Here is a 25,866-nt window from a genome sequence, read left to right as displayed (position 1 = left end):
GGAATGCATAAGGATCCTCTAAAGTTAACCCATGGAAGGTAGGAATATTGTGTAATGGTATAGCTTTCATGGGAGTTGTTAACACCCAGGTTGTTCCCTATGACTCCCAAGGGAATACGGCCGGGGTAACCACTAACCAATCTTTAGACTATAGTCTCTAGCCAAACTGTAATCAGAGAGGGCTCTCTCTTTATGATTTGTCTCTGTTTTGATAGTGTTTTAGGCTAGCTATTATGCTCAGGTTTTTGGTTTATGTTTTGGTTGAAAGACTTCTTTCAGTGCTTAAGATGTAGTGTTCAGACAGTAGTATATCATTGGGCAATGGAGTCTAGAGCTGTGAAATGTTTTGAAATGCTGGAGTGATGATGTTCAGACTGCAGGGCCTATTGGGTATCTCAAACAAACAAAATTTATACTTAAGTGGTGATGTGTGGTCAGCCAACAGAAAGCAATTAAGAATTCTCCATTAAGCTGATGATGTGGAAGTGAAACATGTTTCTCAGGAGCAAACTTGAATTCCTGAAACAAAGGTCACTGTGAAAGATATATTCTGAAAGCGCAGCAATTAAGAATTACGCTTATCAAGATTATAGCTGAAGAAAATATTCATTAACAACATAGATTGAACTCAGGGTATTGCATAAATAAGGCCTGAAAGTTATTCTTTTTCTTTGTTGCTAAACACTTAGAAATTAGAAACATATATGGATTGTAACAGATTGAAACACATAACAAAGAGAGTTACAGAAAAACTTATTGTATTGTGAGGTACACAGGAATCCTGCAGTTTTTCAACAGACACCAGAACACATTCAACACTTCAGAACTCCGAGAAATTCCATCACTTTCTTTATTAAACTCTGAAAGGATTACAGCATAAGAACTTCTTCAAGAGAAATCAACAACAACCCCTGCAAGCTTGTGCGAGGGGCAAATATATACAATCGGTTGTACAAAATATCTGAGTGCTAAGTTATCTCAGAAATGAATACGTTCACCAACTTTTCAAGATATTAGATAAGAAAGTTATTACATCATTGAATACAAAGTAAATGCATCTTTATGTCTGTCAGAAGATATTTTGGCCTTTGGAGGCCACTGAGTCGGTTGGAGTGATCTGCATTAATGCTGAGAAATGCGCTTTTGGAGCTGCTCTGCTGTAGCTTCTCGGCCTGGACACCTGTAGCTGTCCGTCTTGACTTGCTGGCCGAGATTTCTGCTGAGTTGGCTCAGCTTTTATCTTTAATGCATGCTGATTCTTTTAAACTATCCTATGTATGACAATTTGCATTTTCCATGAACAAAATTTATTGAATGGCTTCCTGTTTATAAAATCATCTGTATGGCCTTAGTCCACCATTCTAGTGTAGGTAGTTGATGCCTGAGAATTGCATCCATAGTCTCCTCTGCCTCTGTATATTTGTAAAAATTGGGAGGCACCTCAAACAGGTGTTTGATTTCATTCATTATAAAAAATAAACTTTCTACTCTGTTGTAGAGAGTCTGTCCTGTGGCTGGCCCTGTTTCCTCTGAGGCGCTGGGCTTCTCATTGATCTGACTTGTGGTAAATGCATTAACCCTTTTGGCATACTGCTCATGTGTGAACAATCTCCCTGCGCTGTTCAGTAAGCTAGGGAGCCCTCTGTTTTCTAATACCTGAAATTTCTCCATAAATCTGTTTACCTCAATCTGCATGTCTTGGGTTCTTCTCTCTAATGTCTGCACCAAGTTTCTCAGTGTAAGAACCCTCTTGATTAACTGAATGTGCTCAGTTCTGTTTGAAATTCCCATGGTAGCCAACTGAGTACTTGTTCTCTTGTTAAGCACATTAATCATCCTGGTGGCAATTTCAGGCATATTGCTTAGAGCAGCTCTTGATCTCTGAATTTCAGTCTGTGCTTTTGGAATGAGCTCTAATTGCTCATGGATTGTTTCAATATACTGCCATTGGTCATTAATAGATTGGCCAATGTTAGCCCACAGCACTATTTTAAGCTCAGCCACAACCTTATCTAATTTGAGCTCATTCTCTAGCTCTTTGATCCTGTCTTTGATGGCATTTATCTCCCTGCCCTTTTCTGCCACAGACTGCTTGGATTTTTCATATCTATCATTTACTTTGGCCAATTTCTCCCTGGTCTCATTCAATTCTGTCATTTGAGCTTCCAGGGCCTGAATCTCATTTCTTAGCTTTTGCATATCCAAGCTAGGGGCCTGCTCTGTTGTTGGTGGTGCTGAAGTAGATGGTGCTGCTTTTTCAGTCTGTTGAGGAGGAGGAATAGTAATTGGAGCAGCTTCCTCAAGGTTAATGATTTGAGGAGGAGGCTGGGAGGTCTGACCTTCTTCTCTTTGTTTCAGAGTTGCTTGTAATGCTGCCTGTGCAGCCTCTGATTCTCCCAGCTTTTCTTGTGTCTGGATAAGCTGCTTGTAGAGAGACACCAGCAAAGCTGTGGCATCTTGATCATGCCTTTGTTGAGCTACTTCATCTGTTTGAGGGTGAATTGTGGCTGGGAGTTTGATATTTCTCCTTAAAGCTACCATATCTGCATCCCTCAATTTTAATATTTCTTGTATGCCCTTGATATCTTTGGGATCATGCCCAATCTCAATAATTATATCTTCTAAGGACCTTATTCTGTTGTCCTTTGCTTCAGAGGATGCCCTTTCCAACTCAAGTTGGGCAGCTGTATTATTAAGGCTATTTTCTAGCATGTAGTTATCCAATGTCTTGTCTGCTAAGGAAGCATAGACCATCTCACCTGTTTGTTTGTGCAATTCAATTTTATCCATTGGGTGGATGTCCTTGGCCAGGACCTCAAGATTGGTCCTCAAGTAATCTGAAGGGGACTGTGGTTGCAATGTAGTTGGTATGAGGTGACTCATGATCATCTTGCCCTCCTGAACATCATATGCAGACATTAGTCACTGCTGGTTGGTGGGAGCCATTTTCAGCAAATGGTTATACAGCTGTATTTTTATGGGCTCATTCCTTTTCTTTATTTCAATGAACTGTTGTTTAATGCTCAGTTCACCCTCTCTCTGCTGGCTAGAGGAGCTGACTTCTCCTCCCACTGTCCTCTCTTGTTCCTATTGGAAGGAACTTGCAGATGCCTCCAAACTGGGCGGGCCCATACCCAAAGATTGCCCTATAGGCATCTCTTCCTCTGAAAGGGGATTCATCCTGTGCCTCTTCTCACCATGACTTGTTGATGTAGTCAAGGGAGTTTCTCTATCCCTTTTCCTGCTTACATCCTCCTTTTGTGGAGTTTGGAGGACTGAGGTTTCATTAACTGCTTCTTGCCTAGGAGGTACTATGTTTTGAGCCTGCTGCTCAGTGAGAATTGGGGCCTCAACTGCCCCTTCTTGATGTGTGGGCTGCTCTATGTCATGCTGCCCTACTCTTTGCTGTGATTCCTGTTGTTGTTGTTGCTCTTCCTGCTGCTGCACTTCTTCTTGCTGTTCCATCTCTTTATCTGTTTGGTCTTCAGTCATGGGAGGTGGTTGCTCTTGTTCCACCTGCTTTCCTTTGCCTTTGCTGCCTGTCTGTTGAGTGTCCATGGCAACTTGCTGATGTGTTGTTGAAGAAGAGGAAGCTGCTCCAAGTTGCCTTTGATATGATAAGGAAACTTGTCCACAAGTTTCCAAGTCAGCCTCCTTTTGCATATTCCTAGCCTCTCTCTCTAGTATCTGCTCTCTAGAGATTGGCTCTTCTAGAGTGCCCTCTTTCCAGCTTAAAGAATTTGCATACTTTTCAATATGAGGCAGCCTAAAATGTGAATAGTTACCCAATTTGTGTTTTATCCTCCTGAGGGAGATAAAATGATTATGGTCATAAGGTATCCATTTAAAACTGGTTTGCAATTTGAAACCCTCTAAGATCATATCTACCTCCTTCCATCCCTCCTCTCTTTTGTTGTACAAAAAAGGGCCTAGCTGGCTCCTTACCTTCAGTTGTACCTTCTTGTTTTTGCTTTGGAAATGGAAGCAATCTGCACTTCCAAACTGCCTAAAGTATTCTAGGGCGAACAGTCTCATGGGGACATACCTTGGCAGCCTGTAAGGGTCCAATTCACATCCATATACTCTAATTACTGTGTGGTGTTGGTAAAAATACCAATCACCAATGCTGTAGGATTTGGAGAGATGGAGAATTCTCTGCATGTCATCAGTTAACCTTGGAGGAGGGACACCATACAGCAATGTCATAGCTGGGTGAATGAACAGGTCTATAAATTCACAGTATGTGTATGGTGATTGAGAAACATCATGGAAAACTGAAGTCCAAAACACCACTGACCTTGGATTTCCCTGGGCATTAAGTTTCTTGAGGGGAATGGAGAAACTGTCTAGCTGATAAAACAAGAACAGGTGATAGATGTATGAGGTGTATCTGAACACCCTTTCCCTTGGTAGATTCATTAGCTGTTCATGGATCTTTTCTGCAATGTAGGTGGCATAGTCATAGTGTACAGCTGGAGGCTTTCCAGGAGAAAACATGGACATCATTGCCATTATAGTGCCATCAACATCCTCATTTCCCTTGTATCCCAGGACATAGCTAATCAAATCCACTAGCATTCTGCCCAGGTCATTCAGGTAGTGATATCCAATAGGGGGAGTCCTTATAGTTTCAGAGCTTGGTTGTACAAATAACTGGTTAATTTTGGTAATCTGGGCACTTGACAAATTACTCCCCTTCTTTATTAAATCCAACATGGAAAGAGGGGTTAATGGCCTTGCAGTATGGAAATGCAGCATCTCATTTATGGTTTCTGGGGTGATGAAGAACAAAACTGAGCCTGTAGGACTGAGAACAACTCTCTGGCAAGGATCATAGCATTCCTGGCACCTGTGGATCAAGTCTGGGAGGGCATTGACTTGAGGGAGGTTGTAAATGGGCAAATTTGAGTCCCAAATCCCTAAAATATCAGCTCCACCAAGGTGTTGGGCTTTCAATTCATTTAGCATGTGAATATTGAACTTGGAACCCAATGGAAACCAATCTAACATCTGATAATCTACATCTCCCAGGGCTTTCCATGTTATCTCCCTTTGAGGGGCATTCAGAGGCTGGATATTCAGGGCTATTGGTGTCTCCATAGCTACTAAGGCTTCTGATTTGTATGTAAACTGGTTCTGAATGATCAGAGCAACCCGGAGGAGTTTCTTTACAATGGAAGTGTGAATTTCAAGGACTAGAGGGCAAATGAACAGCAGCAGCAATTGAAATATTGCTTTGAAGTGTAAATAAGACCAATATCTGGTATTAATCTGTCTCTTTTAGCAGGTATGTACAGTTTGAGTGACTGGTTCGCGATTGCACGAACAGAGTACAGTTTCTTATGAAAATGTGGGCAAACAAGGCTCAGCTGGTTTTTTTCGACCTCACAGTTGCGAATGGGGGCTAGACACAGGAATTTTACCGGCAATTTATAAGTTTCGGTGTCCTTTAAGCTTTTTGAGGGAATTCACAGACAAATTAGGTGTATGAAGGATTTACAAGGGTAAATACCTGGTAATCAGCGAGCAACGGTCACTAATGTATGTAGAAATGGCGCGCCGGAGGTCTCCAAATCGATTTCAGCAAGGTGGTGCAAGTTTGGACGTGAAAAAACCATGCAGAGAAAACAACAGCGAATTGGCAAAAGTATGAAAAAACGCGAAAATTGGCCAAAATATAGATTTTTTGGCATATTGGCGCACTTTTTGGATGACGTCAGCATGACGTCATCAGGTGGGGTCAAGGTCGGATGACGTCAGCATGACGTCATTGGGTGACGTGGCGAGCTATGATTGGTCCACGGGGATGATGAGGTGGCGGACATATCAGCGCGGGGGCGGACGAAGGAGCTGATGCGGCGACGGGGTGGCAGTGACGTGGTGATGATGCGGTGATGACGAGGGCATGGCAAAACTGGTGGTAAACGGAAAAAGCGGTAATGGTTTTCTCGGACCGCCTACCATACGGCGATGGTTTTGTCAGAGGGCAACCCGAGAAATTGTGAGGGCGATGCGTGGCAGAGGCCCGACGTCACCCTCTGACAGTTTCTCGGGTGGTAACTGTCGGACGTCGGGCCCAACCTGATATGTATAATGGTCGTCCGATCAAAAGCGCTCGATCGGACGGTTGACGGGTCAGTGAAGTGATCGGTCAATACGGAAGGCGGGCGGGGATTAAAATAATACTTCTTTCGGGATTTGTGCTCAACGGACACCTCTGGGATGCGGTGGTTTGTAATGTTTTTCAATGTATTTTGAAAATAAAATAATATGCGCTGATACTTTGGATAAGTGCAAAAAGTGGGTTTTTGGTGTGTTATTTGCATATGAAGCGGGTCATAGGTAAAAATGGTTTTTTCAAGGTTTTCTTAGCAAATGAAGGTTTTAATGGGCCAAATGGATTCAGAAGATGGGAGGGGTTTTGGCTTAGGTTTATCAAAGTGACCAGATGTCATTTTGATCCCTGACAGAGAACATATGGCTATAATGCCAAGGGGAGGGATATTTATACAATGTTTGGGGTTTATACACCATGGTGTTATAATACTAGGGAAAGGGTAACATAGGGGAATTATATAATAGAGTTAGGGTTAATATGGATGAAAAAGGGTGGATGAAGGGAAATATCACTAAGTTTATTTGAAAATAACTTAGCTTAGGGAGTAGATCAAAATGAAAAGAGTTTTAGACAAGAAATGTGGCTTCTAATAGGACTAAGAACCACCATAAAACCATCAATTCTTCCATGAATCTCAACTGATGATGGGATGTTAGTAATGAATGGGAAGAGGGGAAGAAGGGAGGTTAGACATGCTTCTTTGCTTTGCTGCCACCTGATGGAGAAGAACACCTTCTCAATTCATTGATTTTGCTTTGTGAACAAGGCTAACCCACATGCAATTTGTAAGAAATGACATTTCTGGAACCTCAACTGCCTACCCATCTACTTGCCTAGAATTTTTTGTTTTCTTCTTGGAGGGTGCACTTAGGCTTGTAGACCCTTATTTGCCTTCTCTTTTCTTTGGCTTTTTTCTTCTTTTTTTCTATCTACTTCTACCCTTATTTCTTCCAAGGTCCCAGATTAAGCAGTTGGGAGCCTTTCTTCTCTACCTAAACTACTTGTCTGCCAAGATTAAACAGTTTGGACAGACTTCTTTCTCTATTCTACAACTGAAAATTTAAAACATGGCATGATCCAGATTAGGCTGTTGGACCATCCATCAAAATTGAGTCCACAACCAGCTATAAGCACAGATTGTATTCTCTTGAAAATATGTGATCTTTGCATCATCAAAGCAGAGCATATTTGGACCTTTTCATTGTCAATCATGAAATATGAAACCTATTGATATAGGTAGCTAACAGTGGCTCCACATGGGGATGGTTTTTCATTTGAAAGACCAAGAACAGCAGGTCAGAATGCCTTGGCCCTTGACTGCTCTTATCAAGATTTTGAAGTTTGCTGCTTTGAAATGCCAAAATTGTGTACTTCCCTTCTTGGTAGACCTCTGATCCTATCTACCCTTTGCTGGTAGTTAAGAAAACTTTGAGAAATTGCATTTTTACATCTTAACAGAAAATAATATATACATCTGGATATGTACAAGGGAAAACTCAGGCTGCACTTATGGGTGGTAGTCAAAATAGTGCTTGAGCATCCTGCCATTCACAGGACCTTCATCCAAATCAGTTTCATTAAGACTTTTAAGGAAATAAGTGTTGTTTCCTTGTACTGCTTGGACAGCAAATGGTCCTCTCCAAAGGGAATCAAATTTTCCATGTTTTCCCTTATCCTCTCTTCTTGAATCCCACTTGAGGACTTTGTCACCAATGTTGAAATCTTCTGCCTTAGTTCTTCTGTCAAAGGCCTTCTTTAATTTTTCTTGTAGAACTTGAACTCTGCTGAAAACTTGGTCTCTAGTTTGCTGTAAACATATTATTTGATTGATCCTTCTTTGCATATCATTTGGTTCAGCTTGGCTTTCTTGAAGAAGTTTCATAACAGGCACCCCTAGTGATGAAGGGAATTTGGCTTCTAATCCATAAACCAACTCATATGGGTTGGTCCCAATTGATCTCTTGGTTGTTAGTCTATCTTCCCATAGAGCATTCACAAGCTTCTTATGCCAATTCTTTTTGTTCTCTTCTAGCACTTTCTTTATGATGTTTACCAGGATTTTATTTGATGACTCAACAAGGCCATTTCCTTGGGGATAGTATGCAGTAGAATGGCCCAAGGTAATGTGAAATTTATGGTAGGAATTCACCATCTTCTTGGATCTGAAAGCAGCAGCATTGTCTGTTATTATTTTGTCAGGACAACCAAATCTAGCCAATATGTTATTCTCCAAGAACTTAATGATTGTTGAATCATTTGCTTGTCTGCATGGAGCAGCTTCAATCCACTTAGTGAAGTATTCTGTGGCTGTTAAGATCCATCTATGTTGGCCTGAAGATGAGGGATGAATTTCCCCAATGAAATCCAAGCCCCATTGTTGAAAAGGTCTCTTTGTTGCAATAGGCCTCAAGGGAAGTGGCAGTAATTGTCTCTTTCCCTCAAACACTTGACATTTATGACATGAGGTGGTGAATTTCTTGACATCAGAGAACATGGTGGGCCAGTAGTAACCAATACAAGTGTCCACCACAGTCACCTGCATGAAATTATTTTATGATATTGTCAGTTTCATTCTCAATTAGGCAGTTTAGCAATATCCCTTCATGGTTTTTCCAAAATAAATTCCCATCCATAACACAGAATTTAGAAGCTTTCATTTTTAAGAACCTACATTTAGTTCTGGACAATCCTGGGGGAGCACACAGGTTTTGCAATACATAACATATATCAGAGTACCAAAGGGATTGTTCAAAGGCTACATTGATCTTTGGAGTCGCCAGCTCCGGTTCACTGTCTAGCTGGTTGATGTCTAAGGCTTGGAAATTTGCTTCTGTCATTAGTTTGGCCAAACCTTGCCCTTTTATTAGTTTTGTAGGTTTTATCTCAATATCAAATTCCAAGATGTTGGCAATCCATTTTCCTCTTCTGCCCTCTAGGTTTTCTTGAGTGAGTATGTCTTTCACAATAGGACTTGGCACATATGCTACAACATGGGAATAAAGGATGTAAATCCTAAAGTCTTTAATGGCTTTAACCAAAGCATAAGCTTGTTTCTCCATGATTTGGTATTTTAGGGGAGCATCTCTAAGAGCTCTGCTAAAGAAAGCAATTGGCTTCTCATTTCCTTGGTCATCTTTCTGCAAGAAAACAACAGCAATAGTATGCTGGGAGGCAAAAGAGAAAATGATAAATTCTCTGTCAAATTGAGGATTGGTCAAGACCGGGGTTTGGGTAAGGGCCAACTTTATACCTTCAAAGGCTTGATTCGCTTCAACTATCCATTTCACTTTTGAATCTTTCTTTAGCATGTTATTTAGTAATCTGATTAGTTCTGCTAAGTTTGGGATAAACCTTCTCAAGAAATTGATTTTTCCCAAAAATCCCTGCAATTCTTTGATATTTCTTGGGTGGGGCATTTGTAGGATAGCTTGTATCCTGTCTGGATCAATTCTAATGCCATATTTTGAAATGATATGTCCTAGTAGCTTACCTTCCTCCAAACCAAATAAGGATTTTTTGGGGTTCAAGGAGATTCCATATTTCCTACATGTTAGGAAAATCTGCCTTAAATGTTTCAAATGTTCTTGATCTGATTTTGAGAAAGGTGTAAGGTCATCTAAGTAAATGAAAAGGAAGTCATGAATCTCTTTGGCAAAAGCAATATCCATTGCTCTTTGAAAAGTTGCCCCTGCATTTTTCAATCCAAAAGGCATTTTTACATATTTGAAAGTTCCCCATGGGCTTTTGAATGCAGTTTTGTCTTGATCATCAGGGTGTACTAAGATTTGATTAAATCCTGAGAATCCATCAAGTAATGAGATCCTTGAGGCCCCTACCACTCTTTGGAGAATGTGATCCATCTTGAGTAAGGGATAGTTGTCTTTGAGGGATACTTGGTTCAGATTTCTTAGATCCACACACAGCCTTATTTCACCAGTTTTCTTTCTTGTAGGGACTAAGTTTGAAATCCATTCAGAGAATCTGTTAGGTGCTATGATGCCTGCCTTGAACATTTTCTGTACCTCTTGTTCCATTGCTGGGAGAAGCATAGGATTGATTCTCCTCAATTTTTGTTTAAAGGGTTTTTGATCAGGCTTGAGAGGGATAGTATGTTGGATAACAGAGGTATCATAGGACTTTAGGTCCTCATAACTCCATGCAAAAACATCCTGGAACTCTTTAAAGAGGTCAATGTATTTAGGCTTTTGATCAGGAGGTAGAGATGCAGACAATTTTATTATTTTGGGTTTGTCAATGGTACCAATGTTGCATTCTTCAATGGCTGCATTTAAGGGTTGCATTTTTGGTTTTCTGGGAATATCATTTGAATCAAAGATGTCCTCTAGTGGAGTTAGGCCTGTTGGCAGAAAATTGTCTTTTAGCTCTATGATTTCAGTTTCAGCATTGGCCACTTCTTCACAACTGATTGGTTAAATTTGCTGAATGTTTTCCTTGTTGAAAATAGTTGGATTTAGCATTTGTTTTGCTGTTCTAGGTGATATTGTGTGGTTGATCTGTTCAAACTGTATTTGTGATGGACTTGCTCTATCAGTGTCAATATTTAATCCTGCAAATTCTTGTTGCAGCATTAAAAAATTGTTTATTTGCATATCATCCTCAAATACTTGCCAATCTTTAACATTGTTTGGAATGGAGGGTCTATGTTTTATCTCAGCTGTGAAACAATTGTTAGGTTCCAATGGTAATTTGCAAGTACTAGCAAATGTGGCCAAACTATGAGCATGCAGATTGTGGGTTCTAGGAATTTTAGTGATTTGGAATTCAGAGAAAAAGTTTAGTACTTCAGCAACAGCAGACCTATAAGACCTTAGTCTTTTGTCATTGGTGACGAAATTTCCCTTCACTTGCTGGATAACTAAATCTGAATCTCCCATGATTGAAACCCTGGTAGCTTGCAAGAACTTTACTAACTTGAGGCCTAGTAAAAGAGCTTCATATTCTGCCATGTTATTTGTACATCTGAAGTTTAATCTATAGGCTCTGCCTTCTGCATGACTGTTTTCTTTATTGTGTACCCAAACTCCAGCTCCTGCCCCTAATTTGTTGACTGAGCCATCAAATTCAAGGAACCATAGAATATCTTGTTGTGAAGGAGATTTAATGATCTGTTCATGGGCTGGCAATGTAAATTGAAGTTCTGGTTTTTCATCTGGCTTGTCTTCTAGGACAGTCTCATCATTTGATTGAATATGCTTGACAACTAGAGCAACAACAGTGTCTGGTGATTTATTGACTGTTGTTTCATGGGTAGCAGTTTGTTCATTAGTGTCTTCCTCTTGTATGAGTGTCTTGGTTTCAACATCATTATTTGAGAGAGTTTCATTATCATTGAAGAGAATGTATGAGTCTATGTCTGAATGGACAACATATATGGGAAAGTTTTGGGGCTTTTCTTCACTGCTGACCATGTATTTCATTAATGTTTCTCTGTATAATCTTTTTGGTTGCCCAAAAACAGAGATGGTGGCATATGACATGTCTAATTGTAGGGAACCTTGGAGTTTAGCTCCCCATGATCTTGATAACAGCATCCCATACTTAGGTGGGATATCAGCAACTACAACATCCATTAGAATCGTTTTGTTTGGGTATTGAACCAGAGACACACATAAATATTTTATGAGACCTAAACACTTGACTTGGCTGGAGTCAAAGGAAAACAGGTCCTTGTATGGTCTTGTTATATCTAGATTCAATCTCTCCATGACTGCTTTTGGCATGAGATTGTGAGAGGCACCTGAGTCAAACATTGCATTATGTAATATTTTATCGTGAATATGTAAGCTGACATAAAAAGGTAATACCCCTGTGACTGCTGTTTTTCCATCCACTTCTGGGCCAAACAGTAATTCTGGGGTGTCATCCAACACATTGACATCATCTTTGATGCTGGTGAGTTGCAGGGACTTCTTGATCTGTTGTTTATAGATGTCATGCTTGGCTAGTTCTGAGAGAGGAATTGCTATCTTTAGTTTGCCAATTTCAGTTTCTAGGTCAAAGGGTTTTTCAGATTGGGTCTTAGGGTTATGGATAACAGTCCTTTCCTTGTTCACAATATCTTCTTCTTGATTTTTATCTTGATTTTGGGACTTGTCCTTTTTACTCATCTCTTGAGGAGTAACATTTAAATTATGGTGGGAGGATGAAGTAGCCATAGGCTGCTGTTTTAAGGACAATGGTTCAGTGATCTCTTCAATAATTACTTCTTCTGTAGGTGAATTTGTTTTTTTATTAGGCTCTGTGACTATGGCTCTTTTAGACTGCTGATTATCCTTTATCTTTTCAGGCTGACTTACATTCACAGTTCTGCTCCTTAGCTTGTATTGTTTATGGACTTCATAAACAACAGTGTCATATCCTTGTTTAAAGTCAAAGGATTCACCTGATTTAGTTTGGAACAGTTTGATTTCATCATCCTCATGATCTTCTTGTGTTAAGAAAACTTGACTTTCACCATCTAGACCCATTAAATTAATCTGAGGATCTTCATTGGGTTCAGTTGATGTGGAAGTCTCTGCATAATTTTCTTGGAAAGGGGGTCTTATGTCTTGGTCAGCACTGGGCTTGCCAATGCCTGGGTTTTGAGTTCTCCTAAAATTTGGATTCCTAGGAGGGTTGTTTTGTGGCGCTTCCCATGATGATTTTCTTTCTACCGATTCCACTCTATCACCCAATCTTTTCATTCCATTGAGTATTGCATCCAGCTTTTGATCAAAAGCAGAGGGTTCCTCTTTGAAGGTTGTTCTCTTTTCCAACCTTGCTCTGTTTCTTTTGGCAATCAGGTTGGCTTCCACTGTGACAGCAACCTTTTGGGCCTCTGCAAGGGTTTGAGGGTCTCTTTCCTTTAACTGATAGGCCATGTCAGGGTCAAAACCATCAGGGAATTTGTACAAAGCTAAATCAGGAGGGGGTCTTAAATTTTGTGGGATTGCGTTATATACATTGTTGAATCTTGCACAATACTCCAAAACAGTCTCTTGGGGACCTCTTTTGATAGTGTCATATTCACCAAGTATGTGCAGAGGATCCTTCTTCTTTTCCCATCTACTAGTAAAGGCTTGATAAAGCTCATCAGGAGTTGTGATGGAGTTTGCATTCAGGGATCTAAACCAAGTTCTTACATCCCCAGTTAGGCTTTGAACGAACATCCTCATTCTCACACTGTCATCATCTATTTCATAGGTCTCAAAATGGTATTGCATCCTTTTGGCATGCTGAACAGCTGTCAAAGGGCCAGTGGAGTCAAAATATGAGATTTTGGTTTGGTAATCCTGGGGTAGAGCTGCAGCATTAGCTGGTATTTGCAGGGGTGCATATCTGTTAGCCATATTCACAAGGTTTGGGGGATTTACAGGGGAAACTGGGATAAAAGGAACGGTGTGTACTACAGGGGTAACAGGTGTAGCAGCACCTAGAGTGTTGTTCAAGGGGATATGTGCAGTGGGTGAAGATGTGAAAGGAGGGCTTTGAGATGTAGATGGTGAACTGGGGGAGACAGGGGTAGAGCGAAATAGAACCTTGATAGGGGTAGGAACCGGTTCAGGGTGGGCTGTCTCAGGACTCAAATCACTAGGATTTTCCTGCCTTTGCTGCTTCCTAATTATTCTAGGGATTATATTAGGATTTTCAAAAACAGCTTGTGGGTTTGGGTCAGGGTTTGACCTAGTGTGTCTGGTTTCCCTTTTAGGAGCCAGTTTCTAAACTTCTTTTTGGTATTTTGCAGGATATTTTTGTGTCTACAGAGGCCAGACAAGATTTTGAACTTACTTTATATTTTCCAAAGCTAGCAGCAAAGGGAATGAGCAGCTTTCAAGAGATAAACAGAAAATAGAAAATCTTGAGGAACTCCCCAGTGGAGTCGCCAATTATGTTAACACCTAGGTTGTTCCCTATGACTCCCAAGGGAATACGACCGGGGTAACCACTAACCAATCTTTAGACTACAGTCTCTAGCCAAATTGTAATCAGAGAGGGCTCTCTCTTTATGATTTGTCTATGTTTTGATAGTGTTTTAGGCTAGCTATTATGCTCAGGTTTTTGGTTTATGTTTTGGTTGAAGGACTTCTTTCAGTGCTTAAGATGTAGTGTTCAGACAGTAGTATATCATTGGGCAATGGAGTCTAGAGCTGTGAAATGTTTTGAAATGCTGGAGTGATGATGTTCAGACTGCAGGGCCTATTGGGTATCTCAAACAAACAAAATTTAAACTTAAGTGGTGATGTGTGGTCAGCCAACAGAAAGCAATTAAGAATTCTCCATTAAGCTGATGATGTGGAAGTGAAACATGTTGCTCAGGAGCAAACTTGAATTCCTGAAACAAAGGTCACTGTGAAAGATATATTCTGAAAGCGCAGCAATTAAGAATTACGCTTATCAAGATTATAGCTGAAGAAAACATTCATTAACAACATAGATTGAACTCAGGGTATTGCATAAATAAGTCCTGAAAGTTATTCTTTTTCTTTGTTGCTAAACACTTAGAAATTAGAAACATATATGGATTGTAACAGATTGAAACACATAACAAAGAGAGTCACAGAAAAACTTATTGTATTGTGAGGTACACAGGAATCCTGCAGTTTTTCAACAGACACCAGACCGCATTCAACACTTCAGAACTCCGAGAAATTCCATCACATTCTTTATTAAACTCTGAAAGGATTATAGCATAAGAACTTCTTCAAGAGAAATCAACAACAACCCCTACAAGCTTGTGCAAGGGGCAAATATATACAATCGGTTGTACAAAATATTTGAGTGCTAAGTTATCTCAGAAATGAATACGTTCACCAACTTTTCAAGATATTAGATAAGAAAGTTATTACATCATTGAATACAAAGTAAATGCATCTTTATGTCTGTCAGAAGATATTTTGGCCTTTGGAGGCCACTGAGTCAGTTGGAGTGATCTGCATTAATGCTGAGAAATGCGCTTTTGGAGCTGCTCTGCTGTAGCTTCTCGGCCTGGACACCTGTAGCTGTCCGTCTTGACTTGCTGGCCGAGATTTCTGCTGAGTTGGCTCAGCTTTTATCTTTAATGCATGCTGATTCTTTTAAACTGTCCTGTGTATGACAATTTGCATTTTCCATGAACAAAATTTATTGAATGGCTTCCTGTTTATAAAATCATCTGTATGGCCTTAGTCCACCATTCTAGTGTAGGTAGTTGATGCCTGAGAATTGCATCCATAGTCTCCTCTGCCTCTGTATATTTGTAAAAATTGGGAGGCACCTCAAACAGGTGTTTGATTTCATTCATTATAAAAAATAAACTTTCTACTCTGTTGTAGAGAGTTTGTCCTGTGGCTGGCCCTGTTTCCTCTGAGGTGCTGGGCTTCTCATTGATCTGACTTGTGGCAAATGCATTAACCCTTTTGGCATACTGCTCATGTGTGAACAATCTCCCTGCGCTGTTCAGTAAGCTAGGGAGCCCTCTGTTTTCTAATACCTGAAATTTCTCCATAAATCTGTTTACCTCAGTCTGCATGTCTTGGGTTCTTCTCTCTAATGTCTGCACCAAATTTCTCAGTGTAAGAACCCTCTTGATTAACTGAATGTGCTCAGTTCTGTTTGAAATTCCCATGGTAGCCAACTGAGTACTTGTTCTATTGTTAAGCACATTAATCATCCTGGTGGCAATTTCAGGCATATTGCTTAGAGCAGCTCTTGATCTCTGAATTTCAGTCTGTGCTTTTGGAATGAGCTCTAACTGCTCATGGATTGTTTCAATATACTGCCATTGGTCATTAATAGATTGGCCAATGTTAGCCCACAGCACTATTTTAAGCTCAGCCACAACCTTATCTAATTTGAGCTCATTCTCTAGCTCTTTGATCCTGTCTTTGAGGGCTTTTATCTCCCTGCCCTTTTCTGCCACAGACTGCTTGGATTTGTCATATCTATCATTTACTTTGGCCAATTTCTCCCTGGTCTCATTCAATTCTGTCATTTGAGCTTCCAGGGCCTGAATCTCATTTCTTAGCTTTTGCATATCCAAGCTAGGGGCCTGCTCTGTTGTTGGTGGTGCTGAAGTAGATGGTGCTGCTTTTTCAGTCTGTTGAGGAGGAGGAATAGTAATTGGAGCAGCTTCTTCAAGGTTAATGATTTGAGGAGGAGGCTGGGAAGTCTGACCTTCTTCTCTTTGTTTCAGAGTTGCTTGTAATGCTACCATTGCAGCCTCTGATTCTCCCAGCTTTTCTTGTGTCTGGATAAGCTGCTTGTAGAGAGACACCAGCAAAGTTGTGGCATCTTGATCATACCTTTGTTGAGCTACTTCATCTGTTTGAGGGTGAATTGTGGCTGGGAGTTTGATCTTTCTCCTTAAAGATGCCATATCTGCATCCCTCAATTTTAATATTTCTTGTATGCCCTTGATATCTTTGGGATCATGCCCAATCTCAATAATTATATCTTCTAAGGACCTTATTCTGTTGTCCTTTGCTTGAGAGGATGCCCTTTCCAACTCAAGTTGGGCAGCTATATTATTAAGGCTATTTTCTAGCCTGTAGTTATCCAATGTCTTGTCTGCTAAGGAAGCATAGACCATCTCACCTGTTTGTTTGTGCAATTCAATTTTATCCATTGGGTGGATGTCCTTGGCCAGGACCTCAAGATTGGTCCTCAAGTAATCTGAAGGGGACTGTGGTTGCAATGTAGTTGGTATGAGGTGACTCATGATCATCTTGCCCTCCTGGACATCATATGCAGACATTAGTCGCTGCTGGTTGGTGGGAGCCATTTTCAGCAAATGGTTATACAGCTGTATTTTTATGGGCTCATTCCTTTTCTTTATTTCAATGAACTGATGTTTAATGCTCAGTTCACCCTCTCTCTGCTGGCTAGAGGAGTTGACTTCTCCTCCCACTGTCCTCTCTTGTTCCTGTTGGAAGGAACTTGCAGATGCCTCCAAACTGGGCGGGCCCATACCCAAAGATTGCCCTATAGGCATCTCTTCCTCTGAAAGGGGATTCATCCTGTGCCTCTTCTCACCATGACTTGTTGATGTAGTCAAGGGAGTGTCTCTATCCCTTTTCTTGCTTACATCCTCCTTTTGTGGAGTTTGGAGGACTGAGGTTTCATTAACTGCTTCTTGCCTAGGAGGTACTATGTTTTGAGCCTGCTGCTCAGTGAGAATTGGGGCCTCAACTGCCCCTTCTTGATGTGTGGGCTTCTCTATGTCATGCTGCCCTACTCTTTGTTGTGATTCCTGTTGTTGTTGTTGCTCTTCCTACTGCTACACTTCTTCTTGCTGTTCCATCTCTTTATCTGTTTGGTCTTCAGTCATGGGAGGTGGTTTCTCTTGTTCCACCTGCTTTCCTTTGCCTTTGCTGCCTGTCTGTTGAGTGTCCATGGCAGCTTGCTGATGTGTTGTTGAAGAAGAGGACGCTGCTCCAAGTTGCCTTTGATATGATAAGGAAACTTGTCCACAAGTTTCCAAGTCAGCCTCCTTTTGCATATTCCTAGCCTCTCTCTCTAGTATCTGCTCTCTAGAGATTGGCTCTTCTAGAGTGCCCTCTTTCCAGCTTAAAGAATTTGCATACTTTTCAATATGAGGCAGCCTAACATGTGAATAGTTACCCAATTTGTGTTTTATCCTCCTGAGGGAGATAAAATGATTACGGTCATAAGGTATCCATTTAAAACTGGTTTGCAATTTGAAACCCTCTAAGATCATATCTGCCTCCTTCCATCCCTCCTCTCTTTTGTTGTACAAAAAAGGGCCTAGCTGGCTCCTTACCTTCAGTTGTACCTTCTTGTTTTTGCTTTGGAAATGGAAGCAATTTGCACTTCCAAACTGCCTAAAGTATGCTAGGGCAAACAATCTCATGGGGACATACCTTGGTAGCCTGTAAGGGTCCAATTCACAGCCATATACTCTGATTACTGTGTGGTGTTGGTAAAAATACCAATCACCAATGCTGTAGGATTTGGAGAGATGGAGAATTCTCTGCATGTCATCGGTTAACCTTGGAGGAGGGACACCATACAACAATGTCATAGCTGGGTGAATGAACAGGTCTATAAATTCACAGTATGTGTATGGTGATTGAGAAACATCATGGAAAACTGAAGTCCAAAACACCACTGACCTTGGATTTCCCTGGGCATTAAGTTTCTTGAGGGGAATGGAGAAACTGTCTGGCTGATAAAACAAGAACAGGTGGTAGATGTATGAGGTGTATCTGAACACCCTTTCCCTTGGTAGATTCATTAGCTGTTCATGGATCTTTTTTGCAATATAGGTGGCATAGTCATAGTGTACAGTTGGAGGCTTTCCAGGAGAAAACATGGACAGCATTGCCATTATAGTGCCATCAACATCCTCAATTCCCTTGTATCCCAGGACATAGCTGATCAAATCCACTAGCATTCTGCCCAGGTCATTCAGGTAGTGATATCCAATAGGGGGAGTCCTTATAGTTTTAGAGCTTGGCTGTACAAATAACTGGTTAATTTTGGTAATCTGGGCACTTGACAGATTACTCCCCTTCTTTATTAAATCCAACATGGAAAGAGGGGTTAATGGCCTTGTAGTATGGAAATGCAACATCTCATTTATGGTTTCTGGGGTGATGAAGAACAAAACTGAGCCTATAGGACTGAGAACAGCTCTCTGGCAAGGATCATAGCATTCCTGGCACTTGTGGATCAAGTCTGGGAGGGCATTGACTTGAGGGAGGTTGTAAATGGGCAAATTTGAGTCCCAAATCCCTAAAATATCAGCTCCACCAAGGTGTTGGGCTTTCAATTCTTTTAGCATGTGAATATTGAACTTGGAACCCAATGGAAACCAATCTAACATCTGATAATCTACATCTCCCAGGGCTTTCCATGTTATCTCCCTTTGAGGGGCATTCAGAGGCTGGATATTCAGGGCTATTGGTGTCTCCATACTACTAAGGCTTCTGATTTGTATGTAAACTGGTTCTGAATGATCAGAGCAACCCGGAGGAGTTTCTTTACAATGGAAGTGTGAATTTCAACGACTATAGGGCAAATGAACAGCAGCAGCAGTTGAAATATTGCTTTGAAGTGTAAATAAGACCAATGTCTGGTATTAATCTGTCTCTTTTAGCAGGTATGTACAGTTTGAGTGACTGGTTCGCGATTGCGCGAACAGAGTGCAGTTTCTTATGAAAATGTGGGCAAACAAGGCTCAGCTAGTGTTTTTCGACCTCACAGTTGCGAATGGGGGCTAGACACAGGAATTTTACCGGCAATTTATAAGTTTCGATGTCCTTTAAGATTTTTGAGGGAATTCACAGACAAATTAGGTGTATGAAGGATTTACAAGGGTAAATACCTGGTAATCAGCGAGCAACGGTCACTAATGTATGTAGAAATGGCGCGCCGGAGGTCTCCAAGTCGATTTCAGCAAGGTGGTGCAAGTTTGGACGTGAAAAAAAACATGCAGAGAAAACAACAGCGAATTGGCAAAAGTATGAAAAAATGCGAAAATTGGCCAAAATATAGATTTTTTGGCATATTGGCGCACTTTTTGGATGACGTCAGCATGACGTCATCAAGTGGGGTCAAGGTCGGATGATGTCAGCATAACGTCATCGGGTGACGTGGCGAGCTATGATTGGTCCACGGGGATGATGAGTTGGCGGACATATCAGCGCGGGGGTGGACGAAGGAGCTGATGCGGCGACGGGGTGGCAATGACGTGGTGATGACGCGGTGATGACGAGCGCATGGCAAAACTGGTGGTAAATGGAAAAAGCGGTAATGGTTTTCTCGGACCGCCTACCATACAGCGATGGTTTTGTTAGAGGGCAACCCGAGAAATTGTGAGGGCGACGCGTGGCAGAGGCCTGACGTCACCCTCTGACAGTTTCTCGGGTGCTAACTGTCGGACGTCGGGCCCAACCCGATATGTATAATGGCCGTCCGATCAAAAGCGCTCGATCGGACGGTTGACGGGTCAGTGAAGTGATCGGTCAATACGGAAGGGGGGCGGGGATTAAAATAATACTTCTTTCGGGATTTGTGCTCGGCGGACACCTCTGGGATGCGGTGGTTTGTAATGTTTTTCAATGTATTTTGAAAATAAAATAATATGCGCCGATACTTTGGATAAGTGCAAAAAGTGGGTTTTTGGTGTGTTATTTGCAAATGAAGCGGGTCATAGGTAAAAAGGGTTTTTTCAAGGTTTTCTTAGCAAATGAAGGTTTTAATGGGCCAAATGGATTCAGAAGATGGGAGGGGTTTTGGCTTAGGTTTATCAAAGTGACCAGATGTCATTTTGATCCCTGACAGAGAACATATGGCTATAATGCCAAGGGGAGGGATATTTATACAATGTTTGGGGTTTATACACCATGGTGTTATAATACTAGGGAAAGGGTAACATAGGGGAATTATATAATAGAGTTAGGGTTAATATGGATGAAAAAGGGTGGATGAAGGGAAATATCACTAAGTTTATTTGAAAATAACTTAGCTTAGGGAGTAGATCAAAATGAAAAGAGTTTTAGACAAGAAATGTGGCTTCTAATAGGACTAAGAACCACCATAAAACCATCAATTCTTCCATGAATCTCAACTGATGATGGGATGTTAGTAATGAATGAGAAGAGGGGAAGAAGGGAGGTTAGACATGCTTCTTCGCTTTGCTGCCACCTGATGGAGAAGAACACCTTCTCAATTCATTAATTTTGCTTTGTGAACAAGGCTAACCCACATGCAATTTGTAAGAAATGACATTTCTGCAACCTCAACTGCCTACCCATCTACTTGCCTAGCATTTTTTGTTTTCTTCTTGGAGGGTGCACTTAGGCTTGCAGACCCTTATTTTCCTTTTCTTTTATTTGGCTTTTTTCTTTTGTTTTTCTATCTACTTCTACCCTTATTTCTTCCAAGGTCCCAGATTAAGCAGTTGGGAGCCTTTCTTCTCTACCTAAACTACTTTTCTGCCAAGATTAAACAGTTTGGACAGACTTCTTTCTCTATTCTACAACTGAAAATTTAAAACATGGCATGATCCAGATTAGGCTGTTGGACCATCCATCAAAATTGAGTCCACAACCAGTTATAAGCACTGATTGTATTCTCTTGAAAATATGTGATCTTTGCATCATCAAAGCATAGCATATTTGGACCTTTTCATTGTCAATCATGAAATATGAAACCTATTGACATAGGTAGCTAACAGGAGCATTGACAGTTGTATCAACAATAGGGTATTTCAATGTGGAGGTCTGAGGCTGTTGCAGATTATTGGCCACTTGGTCAAAAATATGTCAATATTCTTCAAGGACTTCTGGAGTTGGATCTCTGTTTCTGGGGGAGTTAGAAGAGACTTTTAAAATGATTTTAACAACACTACCTTGGTCTGGAATACTGGGTGTCCTCTATTCAACTACTACTTCAGGAGATTTGGGTTCTGATGAATTAATCTTTTAAGCACTACTTGTTTCTCCTTCTCCTTCATGGAGGTTGCAAGAATTCCCTTCTTGTAAAGGACTAAACTGCAAATTTTTAGTGTTTTGAAAGCTCTCTTCAAACCTTTTAGTTTTGTTGTGAATCTCAGCATCAGCTGCAGATGGTGATCCCATGGTCTGAAGGGTTACAGTAGGATTTCTTGTAGAAATGATTCGGGGTCCTACTGATGACTGAGACTTTCCTTTCCTTATGATTTTGTCGATAAAGTTTGATCGTCCAAGGGAACTGATCCCTTAGATTTTTCAGATCTGGGTAGAGGAATTAAATATTTTTCTACTCTTTTCTTCTTAGTCATTCACTTAGAAATTCAAAAATTTATTTCTACTTTAATTCCTACGCAATTTTGTTGAAAAGCGGGCGAGGGAGCAAGCACTTTACTTACTCATATGCAAGTTCTTACCTTCCATTTTTAATACCCAGTTATTTCACAGCAAACACACATCAAACATCTATTCCTATGCAATTGTGCTGAAAAGTAGGTGAGGGAGCAAGCACTTTACTTACTCATATGGAGGTTCTTACCTTCCGTTTTTAATACCAAGTTCTTTCGCAACACACAAACATAAAACACACATCACCTTCTGTGAAATGGAAACACTCTCCCCAACAACGATGCCAAAATTTTGGGCATAAATAAGGTGTCTTTTAGAACTCTTAAATGCCTCACATTAATTATCAACATGGGTAAGTCTTTTTTTTTCAAGAGTGTACACAATATGTGCAAGTGATGTAAATTGTTGAATCTATAGAGAGTAATGCTTTAAAATAACTTATTGATTTCAATACAAGAGTAAACAGATTAAATCATAAACTACCAATTTGTAACTTCAAGGAAATTAACTCATTCAAACATAAAAACTCAATCTTAAGCGAGATAACAATCCAATCTTAACTGAAAGTTTTAACTGCAATTACATCAACTGAGTGCATTGTAATGATAACAGAGCTCTTTCAGCTGAATCTAGGCTTATGCATAAAAGTAATACATCTGATATAATCAACAAAACTATAGCATTCAATTAACAAGAAATTATTCTTAATCAACTCAATCCACGATATTTAAATAAATGAAATAATCAACAGGAATAAGAACCAATGCAATGAACATACAAACCCAACACTAGTGAAAGTAAATCAATCATAAAACTATAAAACTGAGTAATTAAACTGTAGAAAGGTAAACTATAAAACAGGGAACAACAATGAAATCCACCAGTGATCAGGCCCAAGCCGCCAGTGATTACTACTTGATTACTTCATAATCTCGTAAATGAATAGCAACACAAATTATATATTATTCATCAAATCCAAATGTCATTACAACACAATATATTTCATAATAACATTCTGTATATTAAAATTACAAATGAAGTAAACGGTGATAAGTTCTCCCTTATTCTATGCATCTTTCCATTCTTATAGCCAAAGAGGAAAAGAGATAAATGAGATTCCTTAGGATCAGAAGATCACGAGGAATTTGCAACTAAATGTTATTATCAGACAGTCTTTCTATCTTGCGTTGATCCTCCTTATCTGCTTCTCATTTTGACTGCATAAGACGTGTGTTGTTTCCTTTGTTTAGCCTTTGATGTTCAATCTTTTGAACAACAGTTGTTCCCTTCACCAATTTCTACCTAATAAACAATGAAAGTTAGTTTTGCCAGTCAAACCACTTCAAAATTAGTTGCATTCATTTTCTATCGAAATCTTATCAAAACATTATTACGTCATGGCACAAAATGCATAAAAAGGAGAAAAAATATAGTGTAATAAAGGGTAAATTTATACCTATTGCATGGCCCAACATTGACTAGGTATTCCCATGAGTCTATAGAAACAACCATATCTTCCACCACTCCTTATGGTTTTATAGTGGATTGATCAACCAACTAGAGAACAGTGGGGGTTGGACGTAAACCCAGTAGTCCAAGCCTCTCCATGGTTTATTTAGTCATAACATTTATGCATGCCCTTAAATCTATCAAGGTATTGGCTATGGGGAAATTATTGATGTTAATGTTAAAAATGGGGCTCCCAGGATCCCCATATGTTTTCGTAAACACTTTTCCTGACATCAATTATGATAATTTTCGTATGACGTCAACTATATTAGGATCTTTCTTCTTCTTTCATGGATTTTTCAAATACAGTTCTTGAACTACTTTAGCATAAATGGGGATGTCCTTAATGGCTTGAAATAGAAGAATATTCACACATATATTCCTTATATCTCCAAAAATTTAAATTCAAGTTGCATAGGGGGCTTTTTGAGACATAACCGATCTAGATAAGAAGCAAGTTTTGGTTCTTTATTAAGAGATTTCTCTACTGTAGTACCTAGAGTTTTAGAGGAAAGTAGTCCTAGTTCTATAAAGGCTTCCTCATATTCTTGCTATTGAATAATATGGGAGGCATGATATTGGAGTACTTTCCCAAAAAGTAGGTGGATATCTTTATAATCAATTGATGAAAGGTTATAAGTAGGAAAAATGGGTAGCTCAACATTGTAGGTGGGTTGGACTAATTTATTATTTGGATTAGGCATTGGTTGAGATGGAAATTGAGGTCTTTTTTGAGTTTCAAAAGAATGATATGAAGGTATTTGGAGTTGTTGCGGATGCATTTGAGTTGGATCCTGTGGTGCCATATTCCCATAGGGAGAAGGTCCTCGCCAACCTTGGGCCCAACCTTTATTTTTCATCTGAGGCCATTGTGGCCAAGGCATAGGACGGTGTTTACGGTGTTGGACCTACCAAATTTTAGGGGATCAACCTGATATGAAGTCCCAACTACACCTCACACTGTTTGGTGTGGGATTCCCATTAAGTATGATGGCACGATTGCCATTGTCTTAAGGATTTGCCTCAACTCTTGCTTGTCAACACAGGAGAGAATTTTGCTTTGTCTTTGAGAAGTGAGGTTCATGTGACTGGTGAGTGTAAGTGTCACTTGTGTCAATGGTTCTTTCACTGTCGATGGAAAGGGTGAGAGTGAGTTCTAGGTCGATTGGGAGTAGTTCCAACACTGGTAGGAACACACAACACAATAGGACATGCACAACTTTTGGCAGAGCAGTCCACACGGATGTGGAAATCACAACATACAAGGTAAGATAACACATACAACACTCACAGATTAGTCTGAACGAGTACAACGGTTGTTACAGCAGGGTTCGTGTGAAAGTTCTATCTAATGTCCAGGAGAGAAGTCTACATGGGTGAGACAACATTAACAACATATACAACACATTTCCATTAATATATTATGTATTACAACAAATGAAATAGTTCATATATAGAACATAGGTTAAAGAAACATGCATTACAAGTGTTAAAGATCATCCTTACAATAGATAGTACATGTGTGAAAATGTGTTTCCCTATTAGTAGGCTTCTAAATTAAGCGAAAGTTCCAAGACACATCATTATACCATACATCACTAACCTCGAGTGCGAGGCGTTGGAGCCACTACTTACTCCTCAAAGAAAATATTACAAGCTCTCTTGGCTATGTGGGAGGAGATGAGGTGAAAAGTCCTTTACAGGTACAAATGAGGAGATATTTATAGCCAAAGGTCAAACTAACCCTTATGGCTATCCAACTACCCTCATGATCATTTGACTTCCATGACTTTTCGACTTACATGACTCTTTGTTCAACAAGTGGGTCCCTTGGACTTCCACGTTACATCACATTGATCAACAACAAGCCCATAGTGGAGATGTGGGCGACATGACTCATGACGTGACTCGACATGACTTGACATGACAATGTTGGTACATTTGTGTTGTTGCTGGAGTGCATGTCGAACTATAGTGCTGATGGGTGATGGATGTCTTCATGGTGTATCATAGCTTCACCTCCGCATGGAAAAGTGTGTGAGTCTTCGATGGTCCTTGCTTCACTTGATGAAGCTTTAGCATGTTGTTCCTTTCTTGCATGCTGGAAGGCTTGACAAGCTCATCTATTCGCGAAGGTGCATGTTCGTCGCGTTAATCGACTTCACATTCTTTGTTCGTTTGTCCATTGGTGAACATGTCATTCTACATGTGCCCCATTCTTTCATCCCATTCGTTGTCTTGCCCTACTTATTGGTGTACTTGTACCTGCAGCCACTCATGACGAGACGACATCAAATCCAAAACCTGCTAGTCTACCACGACACATGATCATTTCGGAATCCAGACGTAGGTGACCGAAAGAGGTGGCAAGGTTGTGAAGCAGGATGATGGCTCCAGGCACTATTGACGAAAACTACACAAGAGTCACTGAGTGATGGA

The sequence above is a fragment of the Pinus tabuliformis genome, chromosome 7, assembly GCF_031772625.1.
Source record: "Pinus tabuliformis cultivar Carrire ecotype Pingquan chromosome 7, CPIR1, whole genome shotgun sequence".
In the NCBI taxonomy this organism is placed as follows: domain Eukaryota; kingdom Viridiplantae; phylum Streptophyta; class Pinopsida; order Pinales; family Pinaceae; genus Pinus; species Pinus tabuliformis.
Note: the sequence above shows the minus strand (reverse complement) of the source record.